We start from the raw sequence: 20,133 nt of genomic DNA, 5'->3' as shown, positions 1-20,133 counted from the left end.
TGATCTTTTATCATGCACCTTGACGAAGCCCCCGACTAACAGGACGTCACTTTCACCAAGACTAGCCGGAGCTCGGCCAGAAGCAGCAACTAACTCACTCCACTGCAACGCGCAAAAGAAAGCCACCGCAAAACTGCTCTGCAGCAATAACGCCTCAGAGGATGAGGAGCATATGTCAGCAGCGACCATGCATAAACACTGCAACAACGCAAACGAAACAGGTCTATGGGAATCCCTGCAGGCTGGTTCCTTGCCCCATCCTCGTAACAGCAAAAGGACCTGGAAATCTTTGGTGACGTCCTGAAAACCCTACAAACGTTCCAATTTATCGGCCCGGGAGGCTGTGGGTCATGGTCTCCGTGTCAATCAAAGTACCCAAAAAGGTCAACCATTGAGAAGGGCCCTCAGTTTTCTCCGCCAAAAACGGAACACCAAAATACTCTGCAGAGTGGGGAAACAGGTTAAGGAGCCACAAGCAATCTGGAGAATCCTTCAAACCTACAAACAAGAAATCATCCAAATAATGGATGACCCAATTTGAACCAGAATGCACCGGGAGGAGGCGGAAAGCCGACTGAATGTCCGACTTGGCCATAAAGGCCCCAGGACCGCCTTTATTCAACCGAAAGCACCGCCTTGTCGAAGTGTAAGAAACTGCCACCTCCTCCCGAGGAATACCATCATTAACAGAGTCACCTGTTGGGTATGAAAGATGATGTATCAGACAAAACTTACCCGACTCCTTCTTTGGAACCAAACCCAGGGGAGAGACCCGCAGGTTCTCAAAAGGCGGGACAGAAAAGGGGCCTGCCATTCTCCCCAACTTCACCTCCTTCAACAATTTTTCCTCCACCAGAAGCTCGTTATCCCTAACCGATTTAAGATTGCCTGACAACATCAAACCGTCAAGTGGCACAAAGGGCATAACAAAACCAAAGGTGAAACCATCAAGCAGCACCCTTGCCTCCTGCCTCAGATGGTAGCTGTCTAGCCACGGCAACATCCTTTGGACCTGCACTGGGGTCCTCAGCACTGGCAGCAGTTGCAAATTTTAGTAGGCTCTTTGCCTCTTAAAGCAGCGGAGAGTTGAATGCGTCCCGCCACATATGGAGCATTCGTGTTTGAGTCAGCAAGAAGCAAAGAAGCGGCAGTGGCCTTTGTTAAAAAGCCAGCAAGTTCCCGGACGTTTGGAGGCCGGCCCGGACTGTGAGCCCGAGACGGCTCCTGACATCATCAACTGAATCTAAAAGTCAGTCGCTTTCGTCACCCAACCCACCTCCGGCCTGGCCGCTAAACAGCGTCTAAACTCCTCATCATATCTCCACTAGGCCGAACCTCCGTGGCGCTTCTGCGCAGTATAGATGGTATCCAAATACACAAACATATCCTGTGCGCAGGCAGGCTTCTGCTGAGCTATAATACTTGCCATAACCGCAAAGGCCTGAAGCCAGTTGCCGGAGGTCCTAGCGAACTTCGTTTTTTTATCATCACACTTCTCAAAACACCTCTTCTGCTCAACGGTCAACTGATCAGGAGATAACAGCGACCAAATATCAATGTACTCAAATTTAAGGATTCTTTCACGGAGGTCAGCCGCAACACGCACGCCCAAGGGAGCCACGCCACAAAAATAAGAGTCCCTAAACATCATCCCAGCTGACCCCGGAGCCTGCTCAGACGGCAACGATGTCACCCCTGGGGAGGCCCAGGAAGCACCAGCCGCCTTAAGGGCACCTACCACATCATCACCTGCACTGAAGACTTTTTCCATGCGTTATCACAGGACAACTCACCAGCCGACCTGGGGAATCGCCATTGGAGGAGGAGGCGCTGTGGGTGCGCTGGGCAACACGGAGGACGGGAACGTTGGTGGTACCCTGGCTTCGTCCACCCCACTAGGAGGAGAAGTGTGCTGCCGTCTCTGCGACCACCTCTTTCGGGAGCGGTTGTAACCACTGCTGGATGAGGACAAAGAGTGCCTGGAATAGGTCTGGCCCCAACTGGATCTACCAGAACACCTGCTGTCTCTGCCACTAGACCTGGACCACTTTTGGCTTGTGTAAGAGGAGCGGGAAAACGAACAGGCTGATCGAGAGCGGTGACTACACCATCCCTCAGGACTACTCGGACGAGACCCAGCCCTCGAGCGGTGCCCGCACTGCAGAAATCCCAAGCAGCTACTGGCTCTGCTGGAACGGCTATGGCCCCTGTCACGCCGGCCCCACGAAACGCCGCCAGCCAAAACTGTGTGCGGGCAGTCCGCGGGTTCATCACTGTCGTCGCTGCCCTCCCTGGTGGGACGGGAAGGGGGAGGCGGGGTGAAATGAAAGTATGTACAAGGGCAGTTGTGGTGCTTGGTGCAAGCGGCGGCTGTGACATGGAGGTGGGGCGAGGATGTGTTAGTGTCTGTAGTGAGTGTTGTGTGCACAGTATTACTGCTGGCACACAGCCCAAACCACCTGGCTAAACGGCCAGGTTGTCGGGGTGGGGAGACGCAAAAGCAGTCATGCCCAACATCTCTTCCCCACGCGGGGCCATTACTACTTCCGACACGCGTCTTTTAGCCTTTGCAGAGCACAGCGTGAGCTCTGCCGGCAGCGAAGCCGAGACAGGGTTCCGAGAAATATTACAGATCTGATTGTGGTCATTGATTTTGGTTGCAATCCTGGTCTTCTGTGATCAGCTACATGACCACCTTCCCATTGGAGAAACTTGCCCATGATCCAATATGGCGGCTCTCAGGATGTACTTTTTATGAATGGTGCAATTGGACGTTGTGTCCACTATGAAACAGGATGGGGAAGATTTACTTACCTGGTCCATTCGCGATCCAGCAGCGCGTTATGTGTGGAGGATTCGGGTCTTCCGGCAATTCACTAAGGTAGTTCCTCCAATGTCCACCAGGTGTCGCTGCTGCTCTGAAGTTCCTCGGAATGCACTGAAGTACACCGAGCGGGGCCGGGTGCAGGTAAGAGCGTGTCAAGCGACACTTTTTTTTAAAAAATGCGGTAGTTTTTCCGAATCCGGCTGGTTTTCGTACGGCCACGCCCCCCGATTTCCATCACTTGCACGCCGGTGCACCACAATCCGATCGCGTGCTCCAAAACCCCAGGGCAATTCTGGGAAAATCGGCACAAAACGGAAAAATTTGCGTAACCCACTGATAAAACGCGATTCGGGCAATTAGTAAATGACCCCCATTGTGAGTTAGTTGCAGATGACTCTGCCGTGACCTGCTACTTGTATCCCAGGCCTAACAGAACCTGTGTACTGGGGCTGAGTATACGCCGCTCCTTGTCCTGTCACTATAAGATTTATTTTCCACTGATGCATAAAACAGCAAAATACGATAAAAATAACTTTGCTCTGAGAGTTTTTAAGTCGTGATAAGATTTTATCTCTTGTTCATGGAAAATCGCTTTATTTTCATCCCAAATCACTTTGTCGTGTCCTATAATTAGAACATCCACTTAGCTGAATGTAACAGAGAAGACGAGTCTAATGTCTGGATCAGCGGAGATTTCAGAGATACAGAAACTCAGCCATTACCCTACAGGCGGCTAAATGCTGCTCCTCGCTCTATATGTGATGGATCGTCCTCACTGGCGGCCGGTAATATAAAGCGTCCGGTCCTATAAAGCAGTGATGGCGAACCTATGGCACTGGTGCCAGAGGTGGCACTCGGAGCTCTCTCTGTGGGCACCCAGGCCATCACCCCAGCACAGGGGCGGACTGGGAATATAAAATGGCCCTGGAAAAAACTATAAAAGTGGCCCCATGTTATGGGCGGAGTCAAAACAAGTGGGTGTGGTCAGATAATGTGGATGGGGTTATAACAGACAAATTGTTGGTAGATGGCATTACTGGAAAAGATGTTCTTGTTTTGCATTAAGTGAATTTAATGTGGCAATAATGTGACCTGTCGATCAGTAAATGATGCAAACACAAGACCCGATAAGCCTTAAATACCTTTCCCCTGTGCCATACATGTACAATTCAGAGAAAGAATATTTTGATACTGCCTCCTATGTACAGTAATAATGCTACAATAACACATTTCGAATAACACATTCAATCCTGCCTTCTATATACAAAATAAAACTACTACCATACCTTCTCCCATATACATGCCAACTACTATAATACTGCCCCTATGTACAAGAATATAACTACTATAATACTGCCCCCTATGTACAAGAATATAACTACTATAATACTGCCCCCTATGTACAAGAATGTAACTACTATAATACTGCCCCTATGTACAAGAATATATCTACTATAATACTGCCCCTATGTACAAGAATATAACTACTGTAACACTGCCCCCTATGTACAAGAATATAACTACTATAATACTGCCTCCTATGTACAAGAATATAACTACTATAATAATGCCCCCTATGTACAAGAATATAACTACTATAATACTGCCCCCTATGTACAAGAATATAACTACTATAATACTGCCCCCTATGTACAAGAATATAACTACTATAACACTGCCCCCTATGTACAAGAATATAACTACTATAATACTGCCCCCTATGTACAAGAATATAACTACTATAATACTGCCCCTATGTACAAGAATATAACTACTATAATACTGCCCCTATGTACAAGAATATAACTACTATAATACTGCCCCCTATGTACAAGAATATAACTACTATAATACTGCCTCCTATGTACAAGAATATAACTACTGTAACACTGCCCCCTATGTACAAGAATATAACTACTATAATACTGCCCCCTATGTACAAGAATATAACTACTATAATACTGCCCCCTATGTACAAGAATATAACTACTATAATACTGCCTCCTATGTACAAGAATATAACTACTGTAACACTGCCCCCTATGTACAAGAATATAACTACTATAATACTGCCCGCTATGTACAAGAATATAACTACTATAATACTGCTCCCTATGTACAAGAATATAACTACTATAATACTGTCCCCTATGTACAAAAATATAACTACTATAATACTGCCCCCTATGTACAAGAATATAACTACTATAATACTGCCCCCTATGTACAAGAATATAACTACTATAATGTGTATAAAAAAGAGAACAAAAAATGGTAACGGCTCACCCTTGTGCTGGTTGCAGTAGATCGTAGTAGAAAGCCAAGGCCAGGTGCACGGCTAGATCCCGTTCACTGTTCCGGTAGTGTCCAGTGATATATAAATTTGAAGAAGAGAGGAGAAAAAAGATCGGGAAACCGGCACACATCTGATGGAATCCAAGGGTAGACGTCCAGTTAAAATAACGTGGAATTTTTATTAGAAAAATACATACATTAAAAGCATATGCTTCCTGCCATGCAGAAGCATGGACACAGCGGCAAGCAGTAATACACGGAAAAAAGAGGGGGGGGGTAGCAAGGTAACGCGTTTCGGACTCTTCTGGGGGGATATCAGTCCTTAGTCATACCTAGTTTTGCTAAACATCCTCACCTAGGTTAAATAATGAAGGCACAGGTGTGCGAGAGTGGATTTCCGGCATGAAGTAGACACGCCTCCACAAAGGTGGGGGGGAAAGAGGGTTTTAAACGTGTGTGACGGCTGTAAGGGAAAGTAAATGGCAAGACAATAAAATTCAGTAAAAATACAATAGGTCCTGTCTGTAATTTAAACCCTTAGGGTACCGAGTGTCAAGATTAAGGATCCAATAAGCTTCTTTGGAAAGAAGCAATTTTTTCCAATCGCCTCCTCTGGAAGGACGTGGGACATGTTCAATGGCAATAACCTGCATGCTAGTGGTGTTCCCAGCATGAGATTCCTTGAAATGTCTGGAGACACCCGAGGAGTTCCGTGTGCTGGAGATGGTTTTGGGGTTAGCCGCTGTCAGGTGCTCACTGATACGATCTTTGAGCTTCCTCATAGTGCATCCAATATATTGTAGTGCCCACTTAGTACATTGTATGAGGTAAACTAGGTGAGTGGACTCACAATTCATGTAGGTTTTTATATTATGAGTAATGTTAGTACTAAATGAGGAAAAACATGTGGTTCTGTACATAAATCTGCAAATGTTACAACGTGAACCACCGCAGCAAAAACTGCCGGTAGTTTGAAGCCATGTGGTGCTATTTTTGTTCAAACTGCTAGAAAGAGTATTAGGGGAAACCACAATCAAACCACATCAGACAGACCCTCACTCACATTCAGTTCGGAATTTAGTACTCATTTTTATGACATTACTGATATCATAAAGAGACATCTACCTCTCCTTCTACACGAGCCCACACTTGCAAAAATCCTGGAGAGGGGAGTGTCATTTGTCTCCACCAAAGCTAAAACATTGGGCGACATCCTTTCCCCTAATACTCTTTCTAGCAGTTTGAACAAAAATAGCACCACATGGCTTCAAACTACCGGCAGTTTTTGCTGCGGTGGTTCACGTTGTAACATTTGCAGATTTATGTACAGAACCACATGTTTTTCCTCATTTAGTACTAACATTACTCATAATATAAAAACCTACATGAATTGTGAGTCCACTCACCTAGTTTACCTCATACAATGTACTAAGTGTGCACTACAATATATTGGATGCACTATGAGGAAGCTCAAAGATCGTATCAGTGAGCACCTGACAGCGGCAAACCCCAAAACCATCTCCAGCACACGGAACTCCTCGGGTGTCTCCAGACATTTCAAGGAATCTCATGCTGGGAACACCACTAGCATGCAGGTTATTGCCATTGAACATGTCCCACGTCCTTCCAGAGGAGGCGATTGGAAAAAATTGCTTCTTTCCAAAGAAGCTTATTGGATCCTTAATCTTGACACTCGGTACCCTAAGGGTTTAAATTACAGACAGGACCTATTGTATTTTTACTGAATTTTATTGTCTTGCCATTTACTTTCCCTTACAGCCGTCACACACGTTTAAAACCCTCTTTCCCCCCCACCTTTGTGGAGGCGTGTCTACTTCATGCCGGAAATCCACTCTCGCACACCTGTGCCTTCATTATTTAACCTAGGTGAGGATGTTTAGCAAAACTAGGTATGACTAAGGACTGATATCCCCCCAGAAGAGTCCGAAACGCGTTACCTTGCTACCCCCCCCCTCTTTTTTCCGTGTATTACTGCTTGCCGCTGTGTCCATGCTTCTGCATGGCAGGAAGCATATGCTTTTAATGTATGTATTTTTCTAATAAAAATTCCACGTTATTTTAACTGGACGTCTACCCTTGGATTCCATCAGATGTGTGCCGGTTTCCCGATCTTTTTTCTCCTCTCTTCTTCAAATTTATATATCACTGGACACTACCGGAACAGTGAACGGGATCTAGCCGTGCACCTGGCCTTGGCTTTCTACTACGATCTACTGCAACCAGCACAAGGGTGAGCCGTTACCATTTTTTGTTCTCTTTTTTATACACATGATTGTAACCGGTATTGGCTTCACGTGCTCCCCTACCTAAACAAGCCCTGAGTTCCCAAACATATATTTGTTGGACAACATTGTAAAACTACAAATTATTCAAGGGCTGTGATATGGTTGCAAATTTCTGGACTGTCTAATATCACCTGTATAACCTATAAGGCCAGTTTACATCTGATATAAATGTTTACATAAACAAATTTACAAGAATACAATTTTCTTTTTCTATTGGGTACAACACGTTCCAACATGGACACAGCAGGCAGCAGTACTTCGGCTATACCGATGTTACCTCCTCTGGACAATCCAACACGCTTAAATAAAGCACTTGCACTTTTTTCACAAACTGATCCCAATCAGGATCCCGACTTCATGATGCACAATCTTTTACGCAAACTAGAGGACTGTTCTTTAAACCAACTAAGACTATGGTGGGACTGTACAACTTTACAAAACTACATTGCTAAGGATATGATACCGCGAGGACTTCGCATTAAGAAGTTCCCCTCCACGACCCAAAAAGAGGAGTTTGAAGTGCAGTGGAACAAAATTCTTTCCGATTGTTCATTACAACTTATGTCGCTAATCATTCAAAGTGAACAAGATCAGCTCAAAAGTTTACAAGATGAAATCGATGCACTACAAAGTCAACTACAACCTTTTGCAGCATCTGAAGATTATATCACTGCACACCAGAAGTTGGAGGAAAAACTGAACATCTTGGAAACCCAAATTACTAGCACCAAAAGAAATAAATTCAATAGAGATTTAGAAGATTACTCTTCCAACCAAGTGTACCTAAAAACAGGACAATCAAGGCATAAGTCCATCCTCAGACGTAAACCCAGAAGTAAAAAACCTAAACCCAAAGTCACCTTTTCGTCCTCTGAACTCGATTCGGAACCTAACACTGATACTTCTGACACGGAAAGAGACTCCACCACCAATAAGCCCCAAAAAAACGACAAGGGTTCTGGGAAAAAACCCCTAAAAAACCCAGAAGGTCGGGAAGGAAACATTTCAAAGGACATTCAGCCCAGAAATTACATCACGCGCCAGACCAAGAAATGACGCGTCCATTCACCTCATCTAGCCTTCCACTAGAAGATGTTGATTCCATAAGACAGATTCATGCAAATTCTCATTTCTCACATGAGACTCAAACCAAACATGGGACAGCAAATACTAGTGTGGTTAACATGTCAGCCTGTACCCTCTCACAAAGTCAAATTCATGTGTTGAATAAGGGATTGTCCTTTGCGCCAACAAATAAAATGAACCTCTATAGAACCATTAAGGACGTTAATAAATTCATGCGTCTTTTAACTGTAAAGAAGCATTTTTTCACTTCTGAGGTTACCAACATGAGAACTGCAAGCCAACATATATTAACACCCATAAATAATAAGGGCAAAGAAAGTTTCAATCCCAAAAACACCTTTCAAGATAATGTCACCTTAATAAACCTACTTGAAATGGATACAGCGACTGAAAATCTCACACCTATTCTCAACACTTCGCATTTGGTCAACATCACTAATTCTTCCTTTTACCCAATAAATAGTAGAACTTCAGAAATGGATCTTTTTCAGGAGATTGTTGAAGAGGAATTGAAAAATCTATCTCTTAAATCCTCATCCACCCCGTTATCCACCAATCTCACAACACAAGAACGAAGAGCCTTGCATGAATTAAAAAATAATCCTCACATCTACATTCGCCCCTCTGACAAAGGGGGTTCTGTAGTAGTCTTGGACAAGAATCTGTACCTACAGGAGGTGGAGAAAATGCTCAATGACACTGTCGTGTATCAAAAACTATCAGAAGACCCCACTTCTCACATTACAAGAAATCTACAATCTCTTCTGCAAGAAGGTCTGTATCTAGGCATCTTCGATGAAAAGACGAGTCAATTTTTACTCCCGAGGAACCCTATCATACCATCATTTTATGCCTTACCCAAGACGCATAAATCTTGCTTTCCACCCCCCTTCAGACCCATTGTGTCCAGCGTGGGGTCGCTAACCGAAAAATTGGGCATTTGGCTGGACAGACTCCTCCAACCGTTGGTTTTTCGTCTACCAGGATATCTACAGGATTCTAAAACAGTCTTAACAGCTATGTATGATTTAGAATGGTCCCCCTCCTCCAGCTGGCTGTCATGTGACGTTTCTGCCCTCTACACCTCTATTCCGCATGATCTTGCCACTCAAGCTCTAGAATACCATTTGAGGAAATACAGTAATTATGATTTGACTTTACAGAACTATATGATTACAGTTCTATTTTTTCTACTATCTAATAATTACTTTATGTTTAACACCAAGTTCTACTTACAGAAATTGGGATGCCCAATGGGTGCCAGCTTTTCACCCTCGCTGGCAAACCTGTACATGGCCCTTTGGGAGGAACATTACTTATTTTCTCCCCACAACCCATTTTCCAACTGTATCATGTGGTATGGAAGATACATAGACGACTGTCTCCTGGTCTGGACCTCGGACCAGGAGACAGTCGTCGATTTCATGCAGTACATTAACAACAACCCATATAATCTTCAATTCACTTATGAATTTGAAAGCCATAAAATCTCCTTTTTGGATGTTCTATTGGTAGGAGACAATGAAACAGGAAAGGTTCAGACTTCACTCTTTCGCAAAAAAACGTCAGGCAACACCCTTCTACACTCTAAAAGTTGTCACGCTCCCCACACGATAAAAAACTTACCTATAGGTGAATATGTCCGGGCCAAAAGAGCCTGCTCCACTGAGTCGCAGTACAAAGCAGAATGTCAAACCATAACCACTAGGCTCCAACACAGGGGTTATTCCAAAAAATTATGTAAACGGGCCATGTATGTAGCCAACAAAAAAACACGGATGGATTATCTACAACCAGTCACTCAAACCACATCAGACAGACCCTCACTCACATTCAGTTCGGAATTTAGTACTCATTTTTATGACATTACTGATATCATAAAGAGACATCTACCTCTCCTTCTACACGAGCCCACACTTGCAAAAATCCTGGAGAGGGGAGTGTCATTTGTCTCCACCAAAGCTAAAACATTGGGCGACATCCTTTCCCCTAATACTCTTTCTAGCAGTTTGAACAAAAATAGCACCACATGGCTTCAAACTACCGGCAGTTTTTGCTGCGGTGGTTCACGTTGTAACATTTGCAGATTTATGTACAGAACCACATGTTTTTCCTCATTTAGTACTAACATTACTCATAATATAAAAACCTACATGAATTGTGAGTCCACTCACCTAGTTTACCTCATACAATGTACTAAGTGTGCACTACAATATATTGGATGCACTATGAGGAAGCTCAAAGATCGTATCAGTGAGCACCTGACAGCGGCTAACCCCAAAACCATCTCCAGCACACGGAACTCCTCGGGTGTCTCCAGACATTTCAAGGAATCTCATGCTGGGAACACCACTAGCATGCAGGTTATTGCCATTGAACATGTCCCACGTCCTTCCAGAGGAGGCGATTGGAAAAAATTGCTTCTTTCCAAAGAAGCTTATTGGATCCTTAATCTTGACACTCGGTACCCTAAGGGTTTAAATTACAGACAGGACCTATTGTATTTTTACTGAATTTTATTGTCTTGCCATTTACTTTCCCTTACAGCCGTCACACACGTTTAAAACCCTCTTTCCCCCCCACCTTTGTGGAGGCGTGTCTACTTCATGCCGGAAATCCACTCTCGCACACCTGTGCCTTCATTATTTAACCTAGGTGAGGATGTTTAGCAAAACTAGGTATGACTAAGGACTGATATCCCCCCAGAAGAGTCCGAAACGCGTTACCTTGCTACCCCCCCCCTCTTTTTTCCGTGTATTACTGCTTGCCGCTGTGTCCATGCTTCTGCATGGCAGGAAGCATATGCTTTTAATGTATGTATTTTTCTAATAAAAATTCCACGTTATTTTAACTGGACGTCTACCCTTGGATTCCATCAGATGTGTGCCGGTTTCCCGATCTTTTTTCTCCTCTCTTCTTCATAACTACTATAATACTGCCCCCTATGTACAAGAATATAACTACTGTAACACTGCCCCCTATGTACAAGAATATAACTACTATAATACTGCCCCCTATGTACAAGAATATAATTACTAGAATACTGCCCCTATGTACAAGAATATAACTACTATAATACTGCCCCTATGTACAAGAATATAACTACTATAATACTGCCCCTATGTACAAGAATATAACTACTATAACACTGCCCCCTATGTACAAGAATATAACTACTATAATACTGCCCCCTATGTACAAGAATATAACTACTATAATACTGCCCCTATGTACAAGAATATAACTACTATAATACTGCCCCTATGTACAAGAATATAACTACTATAATACTGCCCCCTATGTACAAGAATATAACTACTATAATACTGCCTCCTATGTACAAGAATATAACTACTGTAACACTGCCCCCTATGTACAAGAATATAACTACTATAATACTGCCCCCTATGTACAAGAATATAACTACTATAATACTGCCCCCTATGTACAAGAATATAACTCCTATAATACCGCCCCCTATGTACAAAAATATAACTACTATAATACTGCCCCCTATGTACAACAATATAACTACTATAATACTGCCCCCTATGTACAAGAATATAACTACCATAATACTACCCCCTATGCACAAGAATATAACTACTATAATACTGCCCCCTATGTACAAGAATATAACTACTATAATACTGCCCCCTATGTACAGGAATATAACTACTATAATACTGCCCCCTATGTACAAGAATATAACTACTATAATACTGCCCCCTATGTACAAGAATATAACTACTATAATACTGCCCCCTATGTACAAGAATATAACTACTATAATACTGCCCCCTATGTACAAGAATATAACTACTATAATACTGCCCCCCTATGTACAAGAATATAACTACTATAATACTGCCCCCTAAGTACAAGAATATAACTACTATAATACTGCTCCCTATGTACAAGAATATAACTACTATAATACTGCCCCCTATGTACAAGAATATAACTACTATAATACTGCCCCCTATGTACAGGAATATAACTACTATAATACTGCCCACTATGTACAGGAATATAACTACTATAATACTGCCCCCTATGTACAAGAATATAACTACTATAACACTGCTCCCTATGTACAAGAATATAACTACTATAATACTGCCCCCTATGTACAAGAATATAACTACTATAATACTGCCCCCTATGTACAGGAATATAACTACTATAATACTGCCCCCTATGTACAGGAATATAACTACTATAATACTGCCCCCTATGTACAAGAATATAACTACTATAATACTGCCCCCTATGTACAAGAATATAACTACTATAATACTGCCCCCTATGTACAAGAATATAACTACTATAATACTGCCCCCTATGTACAAGAATATAACTACTATAATACTGCCCCCCTATGTACAAGAATATAACTACTATAATACTGCCCCCTAAGTACAAGAATATAACTACTATAATACTGCTCCCTATGTACAAGAATATAACTACTATAATACTGCCCCCTATGTACAAGAATATAACTACTATAATACTGCCCCCTATGTACAGGAATATAACTACTATAATACTGCCCACTATGTACAGGAATATAACTACTATAATACTGCCCCTATGTACAAGAATATAACTACTATAATACTGCCCCCTATGTACAAGAATATAACTACTATGATACTGCCCCCTATGTAGAAGACTATACCTACTATAATACTGCCCCCTATGTACAAGAATATAACTACTATAATACTGCCCCCTATGTACAAGAATATAACTCCTATAATACCGCCCCCTATGTACAAAAATATAACTACTATAATACTGCCCCCTATGTACAACAATATAACTACTATAATACTGCCCCCTATGTACAAGAATATAACTACCATAATACTGCCCCCTATGCACAAGAATATAACTACTATAATACTGCCCCCTATGTACAAGAATATAACTACTATAATACTGCCCCCTATGTACAGGAATATAACTACTATAATACTGCCCCCTATGTACAAGAATATAACTACTATAATACTGCCCCCTATGTACAAGAATATAACTACTATAATACTGCCCCCTATGTACAAGAATATAACTACTATAATACTGCTCCCTATGTACAAGAATATAACTACTATAATACTGCCCCCTATGTACAAGAATATAACTACTATAATACTGCCCCCTATGTACAGGAATATAACTACTATAATACTACCCCCTATGTACAGGAATATAACTACTATAATACTGCCCCTATGTACAAGAATATAACTACTATAATACTGCCCCCTATGTACAGGAATATAACTACTATAATACTGCCCCCTATGTACAGGAATATTACTACTATAATACTGCCCCCTATGTACAAGAATATAACTACTATAATACTGCCCCCTATGTACAGGAATATAACTACTATAATACTGCCCCCTATGTACAGGAATATAACTACTATAATACTGCCCCCTATGTACAGGAATATAACTACTATAATACTGCCCCTATGTACAAGAATATAACTACTATAATACTGCCCCCTATGTACAGGAATATAACTACTATAATACTGCCCCCTATGTACAGGAATATTACTACTATAATACTGCCCCCTATGTACAAGAATATAACTACTATAATACTGCCCCCTATGTACAGGAATATAACTACTATAATACTGCCCCCTATGTACAGGAATATAACTACTATAATACTGCCCCCTATGTACAGGAATATAACTACTATAATACTGCCCCTATGTACAAGAATATAACTACTATAATACTGCCCCCTATGTACAGGAATATTACTACTATAATACTGCCCCCTATGTACAAGAATATAACTACTATAATACTGCCCCCTATGAACAGGAATATAACTACTATAATACTGCCCCCTATGTACAGGAATATAACTACTATAATACTGCCCCCTATGTACAGGAATATAACTACTATAATACTGCCCCCTATGTACAGGAATATAACTACTATAATACTGCCCCCTATGTACAAGAATATAACTACTATAATACTGTCCCCAATGTACAAGAATATAACTACTATAATACTGCCCCCTATGTACAAGAATATAACTACTATAATACTGCCCCCTATGTACAAGAATATAACTACTATAATACTGCCCCCTATGTACAGGGATATCACTACTATAATACTGCCCCTATGTACAGGAATATAACTACTATAATACTGCCCCCTATGTACAAGAATATAACTACTATAATACTGCCCCCTATGTACAAGACTATAACTACTATAATACTGCCCCCTATGTACAGGAATATAACTACTATAATACTGCCCCCTATGTACAGGAATATAACTACTATAATACTGCCCCCTATGTACATGAATATAACTACTATAATACTGCCCCCTATGTACAAGAATATAACTACTATAATACTGCCCCATATGTACAAGAATATAACTACTATAATACTGCCCCCTATGTACAAGAATATAACTACTATAATACTGCCCCCTATGTACAGGGATATCACTACTATAATACTGCCCCTATGTACAGGAATATAACTACTATAATACTGCCCCCTATGTACAAGAATATAACTACTATAATACTGCCCCCTATGTACAAGAATATAACTACTATAATACTGCCCCCTATGTACAGGGATATCACTACTATAATACTGCCCCTATGTACAGGAATATAACTACTATAATACTGCCCCCTATGTACAAGAATATAACTACTATAATACTGCCCCCCTATGTACAAGACTATAACTACTATAATACTGCCCCCTATGTACAGGAATATAACTACTATAATACTGCCCCCTATGTACAGGAATATAACTACTATAATACTGCCCCCTATGTACATGAATATAACTACTATAATACTGCCCCCTATGTACAAGAATATAACTACTATAATACTGCCCCATATGTACAAGAATATAACTACTATAATACTGCCCCCTATGTACAAGAATATAACTACTATAATACTGCCCCCATGTACAAGAATATAACTACTATAATACTGCCTCCTATGTACAGGAATATAACTACTATAATACTACATATATAAACAGAAGCGAACATGAAAAAAAATCAGTATGTATCATATACAGCTACAAAAAACACATGAGATCCTCACCTATTGCATCCAGTGACATCAGGTGACGTATCCCCGGATTGTTCTCGTTCCTCATCTTCTCCATTAGTTCCACCATCACCTTGTCTCTTCCTCCAGGTACACAGCTTTCCTGCAGAGTTTACCACACAGACGTCTTATGTTCTGCACTTTCTCATTGTCCCTTCTTCTGCTACCACTAATAATGTTCCCCAAATACTGTAATAGAGCCCCCTACAATATTAGTACCACACAAATAGTGCCCCATAATGTAACATACTGTAATAGTGTAGGATATTTTATTTCTTCTTTCTCTCCTTTAACCCCCTTAACCTCCCCCCACCCCCACCCCAGTATTGATAGAGCTCCGACTATGACCCAGGCGTAATAATAATGGCCCCAGCCTACCCCAGTCATAAAATGAATGGCCCCAGCCTACCCCAGACATAGAATATATGCCTCCAACCTACCCCAGACATAGAATATATGCCTCCAACCTACCCCAGACATAGAATATATGCCCCCAACCTACCCCAGACATAGAATATATGCCTCCAACCTACCCCAGACATAGAATTAATGGCCCCAGCCTACCCCAGACATAGAATATATGCCCCCAACCTACCCCAGACATAGAATATATGCCCCCAACCTACCCCAGACATAGAATTAATGGCCCCAGCCTACCCCAGACATAGAATTAATGGCCCCAGCCTACCCCAGACATAGAATTAATGGCCCCAGCCTACCCCAGAAATAGAATTAATGGCCCCAGAAAAAGAATTAATGGACCCAGCCTACTCCAGACATAGAATTAATGGCCCCAGTCGGCCCCAGAAAAAGAATTAATGGACCCAGCCTGCCCCAGACATAGAATTAATGGCCCCAGTCAGCCCCAGAAATAGAATTAATGGCCCCAGAAAAAGAATTAATGGACCCAGCCTACCCCAGAAATAGAATTAATGGCCCCAGCCTGCTCCAGACATAGAATTAATGCCTCCTGACAGCCCCAGATATTGAATAATGCCACCCCCCGCACGCCCCGACATATAATTAATGTCCCCTGCCAGCACCAAATATAGAATAATGCCCCCCGCCAGACATATAATCAATGCCCCTTGCTAGCCCCAGATATATAATCAATGCCCCCTGCCAGCCCCAGAAATAGAATAAGGCCCCTCTCGCGCGCCCCAGACATATAAACAATGCCCCTTGCATGCCCCAGATATAGAATAACGTCCCCGCCCCAGACATATAATTTATGCCCCTTGCCAGCCCTAGATGAAGAATAATGTCCCCCCCCCTCCCCAGACATATAATTTATGCCCCCGCCAGCCCCAGATAAAGAATAATGCCCCCCCCCCCCCCCCCCCGGATAAAGATTTAATGTCCCAATTCTATCATTTAAACAAAAAAACACCATAATACTCACCTCTATGGCGCAGGTTCGTCTCGTCCCCGGTCTTCAGCAGCTTGGTGTAGAGGCACGGGATAGTGACGTCACTGCTCCGCGCCTCTCACATCAAGCCGCGGAGCTACAGAGGCAGGCTGACATCTGGTAGGTGTCAGCGCTCCTCCACTGAGTGTACACACAGACGCAGAAGCAGCAGTGCTGCGCTGCGTCTGTGTACTAATCTATAGTACCTGCATCGTAGGATGCAGGTACTATAGATTAGATGAAAAGTTGAAGGGAGGGAGTGCGGACCGGCCCCGGACGAGCTCCGCACCGGCCCAGGACCGACCGGCCCACCGGGAAAATTCCCGGTGGGTACTATGGCCAGTCCGCCCCTGCCCCAGCATGAAGTTCACCAGACAGAACTCAAAGAATCTTCCTACAATGATAGGCGAATTTGCCCTCCTCCTTTCAACTGCGTTGGTGTCTTTAGGAGGCTGAATGACTGAAAGTTGTCAAAGAACAAGGAAAAAAAAATTACTGCTTTAATTGCGGTGCTGGCACTTTCCAATAAATAAGTGGCTTTTGGTTGAAATTTGGGCACTCAGACTCTAAACGGTTCGCCATCACTGCTATAAAGAGTCCGGTTGTATAACTACTATAATACTGCCCCCTATGTACAAGAATATAACTACTATAATACTGCCCCCTATGTACAAGAATATAACTACTATAATACTGCCCCCTATGTACAAGAATATAACTACTATAATACTGCCCCCTATGTACAAGAATATAACTACTATAATACTGCCCCCCTATGTACAAGAATATAACTACTATAATACTGCCCCCTAAGTACAAGAATATAACTACTATAATACTGCTCCCTATGTACAAGAATATAACTACTATAATACTGCCCCCTATGTACAAGAATATAACTACTATAATACTGCCCCCTATGTACAGGAATATAACTACTATAATACTGCCCACTATGTACAGGAATATAACTACTATAATACTGCCCCTATGTACAAGAATATAACTACTATAATACTGCCCCCTATGTACAAGAATATAACTACTATGATACTGCCCCCTATGTAGAAGACTATACCTACTATAATACTGCCCCCTATGTACAAGAATATAACTACTATAATACTGCCCCCTATGTACAAGAATATAACTCCTATAATACCGCCCCCTATGTACAAAAATATAACTACTATAATACTGCCCCCTATGTACAACAATATAACTACTATAATACTGCCCCCTATGTACAAGAATATAACTACCATAATACTGCCCCCTATGCACAAGAATATAACTACTATAATACTGCCCCCTATGTACAAGAATATAACTACTATAATACTGCCCCCTATGTACAGGAATATAACTACTATAATACTGCCCCCTATGTACAAGAATATAACTACTATAATACTGCCCCCTATGTACAAGAATATAACTACTATAATACTGCCCCCTATGTACAAGAATATAACTACTATAATACTGCTCCCTATGTACAAGAATATAACTACTATAATACTGCCCCCTATGTACAAGAATATAACTACTATAATACTGCCCCCTATGTACAGGAATATAACTACTATAATACTACCCCCTATGTACAGGAATATAACTACTATAATACTGCCCCTATGTACAAGAATATAACTACTATAATACTGCCCCCTATGTACAGGAATATAACTACTATAATACTGCCCCCTATGTACAGGAATATTACTACTATAATACTGCCCCCTATGTACAAGAATATAACTACTATAATACTGCCCCCTATGTACAGGAATATAACTACTATAATACTGCCCCCTATGTACAGGAATATAACTACTATAATACTGCCCCCTATGTACAGGAATATAACTACTATAATACTGCCCCTATGTACAAGAATATAACTACTATAATACTGCCCCCTATGTACAGGAATATAACTACTATAATACTGCCCCCTATGTACAGGAATATTACTACTATAATACTGCCCCCTATGTACAAGAATATAACTACTATAATACTGCCCCCTATGTACAGGAATATAACTACTATAATACTGCCCCCTATGTACAGGAATATAACTACTATAATACTGCCCCCTATGTACAGGAATATAACTACTATAATACTGCCCCTATGTACAAGAATATAACTACTATAATACTGCCCCCTATGTACAGGAATATTACTACTATAATACTGCCCCCTATGTACAAGAATATAACTACTATAATACTGCCCCCTATGAACAGGAATATAACTACTATAATACTGCCCCCTATGTACAGGAATATAACTACTATAATACTGCCCCCTATGTACAGGAATATAACTACTATAATACTGCCCCCTATGTACAGGAATATAACTACTATAATACTGCCCCCTATGTACAAGAATATAACTACTATAATACTGTCCCCAATGTACAAGAATATAACTACTATAATACTGCCCCCTATGTACAAGAATATAACTACTATAATACTGCCCCCTATGTACAAGAATATAACTACTATAATACTGCCCCCTATGTACAGGGATATCACTACTATAATACTGCCCCTATGTACAGGAATATAACTACTATAATACTGCCCCCTATGTACAAGAATATAACTACTATAATACTGCCCCCTATGTACAAGACTATAACTACTATAATACTGCCCCCTATGTACAGGAATATAACTACTATAATACTGCCCCCTATGTACAGGAATATAACTACTATAATACTGCCCCCTATGTACATGAATATAACTACTATAATACTGCCCCCTATGTACAAGAATATAACTACTATAATACTGCCCCATATGTACAAGAATATAACTACTATAATACTGCCCCCTATGTACAAGAATATAACTACTATAATACTGCCCCCTATGTACAGGGATATCACTACTATAATACTGCCCCTATGTACAGGAATATAACTACTATAATACTGCCCCCTATGTACAAGAATATAACTACTATAATACTGCCCCCTATGTACAAGAATATAACTACTATAATACTGCCCCCTATGTACAGGGATATCACTACTA

General features: G+C 41.5%; 1 protein-coding gene and 1 long non-coding RNA gene across 3 annotated transcripts in view; one reads left to right on the top strand and one right to left on the bottom strand.

Annotated features, from left to right (window-relative positions):
* Positions 1-5,850, bottom strand: part of LOC140106707 (uncharacterized) — a 37,908-nt gene extending 32,058 nt beyond the window's left edge. Inside the window, exon 1 of the long non-coding RNA XR_011850838.1 lies at positions 5,114-5,850. This is a non-coding gene — a long non-coding RNA (uncharacterized lncRNA). The remainder of the gene's footprint in view (positions 1-5,113) is intronic.
* LRRC27 (leucine rich repeat containing 27) overlaps positions 1-20,133 on the top strand; it is a 95,660-nt gene that overhangs the window by 53,892 nt on the left and 21,635 nt on the right. The window lies entirely within an intron of this gene.

The sequence above is a fragment of the Engystomops pustulosus genome, chromosome 11, assembly GCF_040894005.1.
Source record: "Engystomops pustulosus chromosome 11, aEngPut4.maternal, whole genome shotgun sequence".
In the NCBI taxonomy this organism is placed as follows: domain Eukaryota; kingdom Metazoa; phylum Chordata; class Amphibia; order Anura; family Leptodactylidae; genus Engystomops; species Engystomops pustulosus.
Note: the sequence above shows the minus strand (reverse complement) of the source record. Positions and strands in the feature narration are given on the sequence as shown.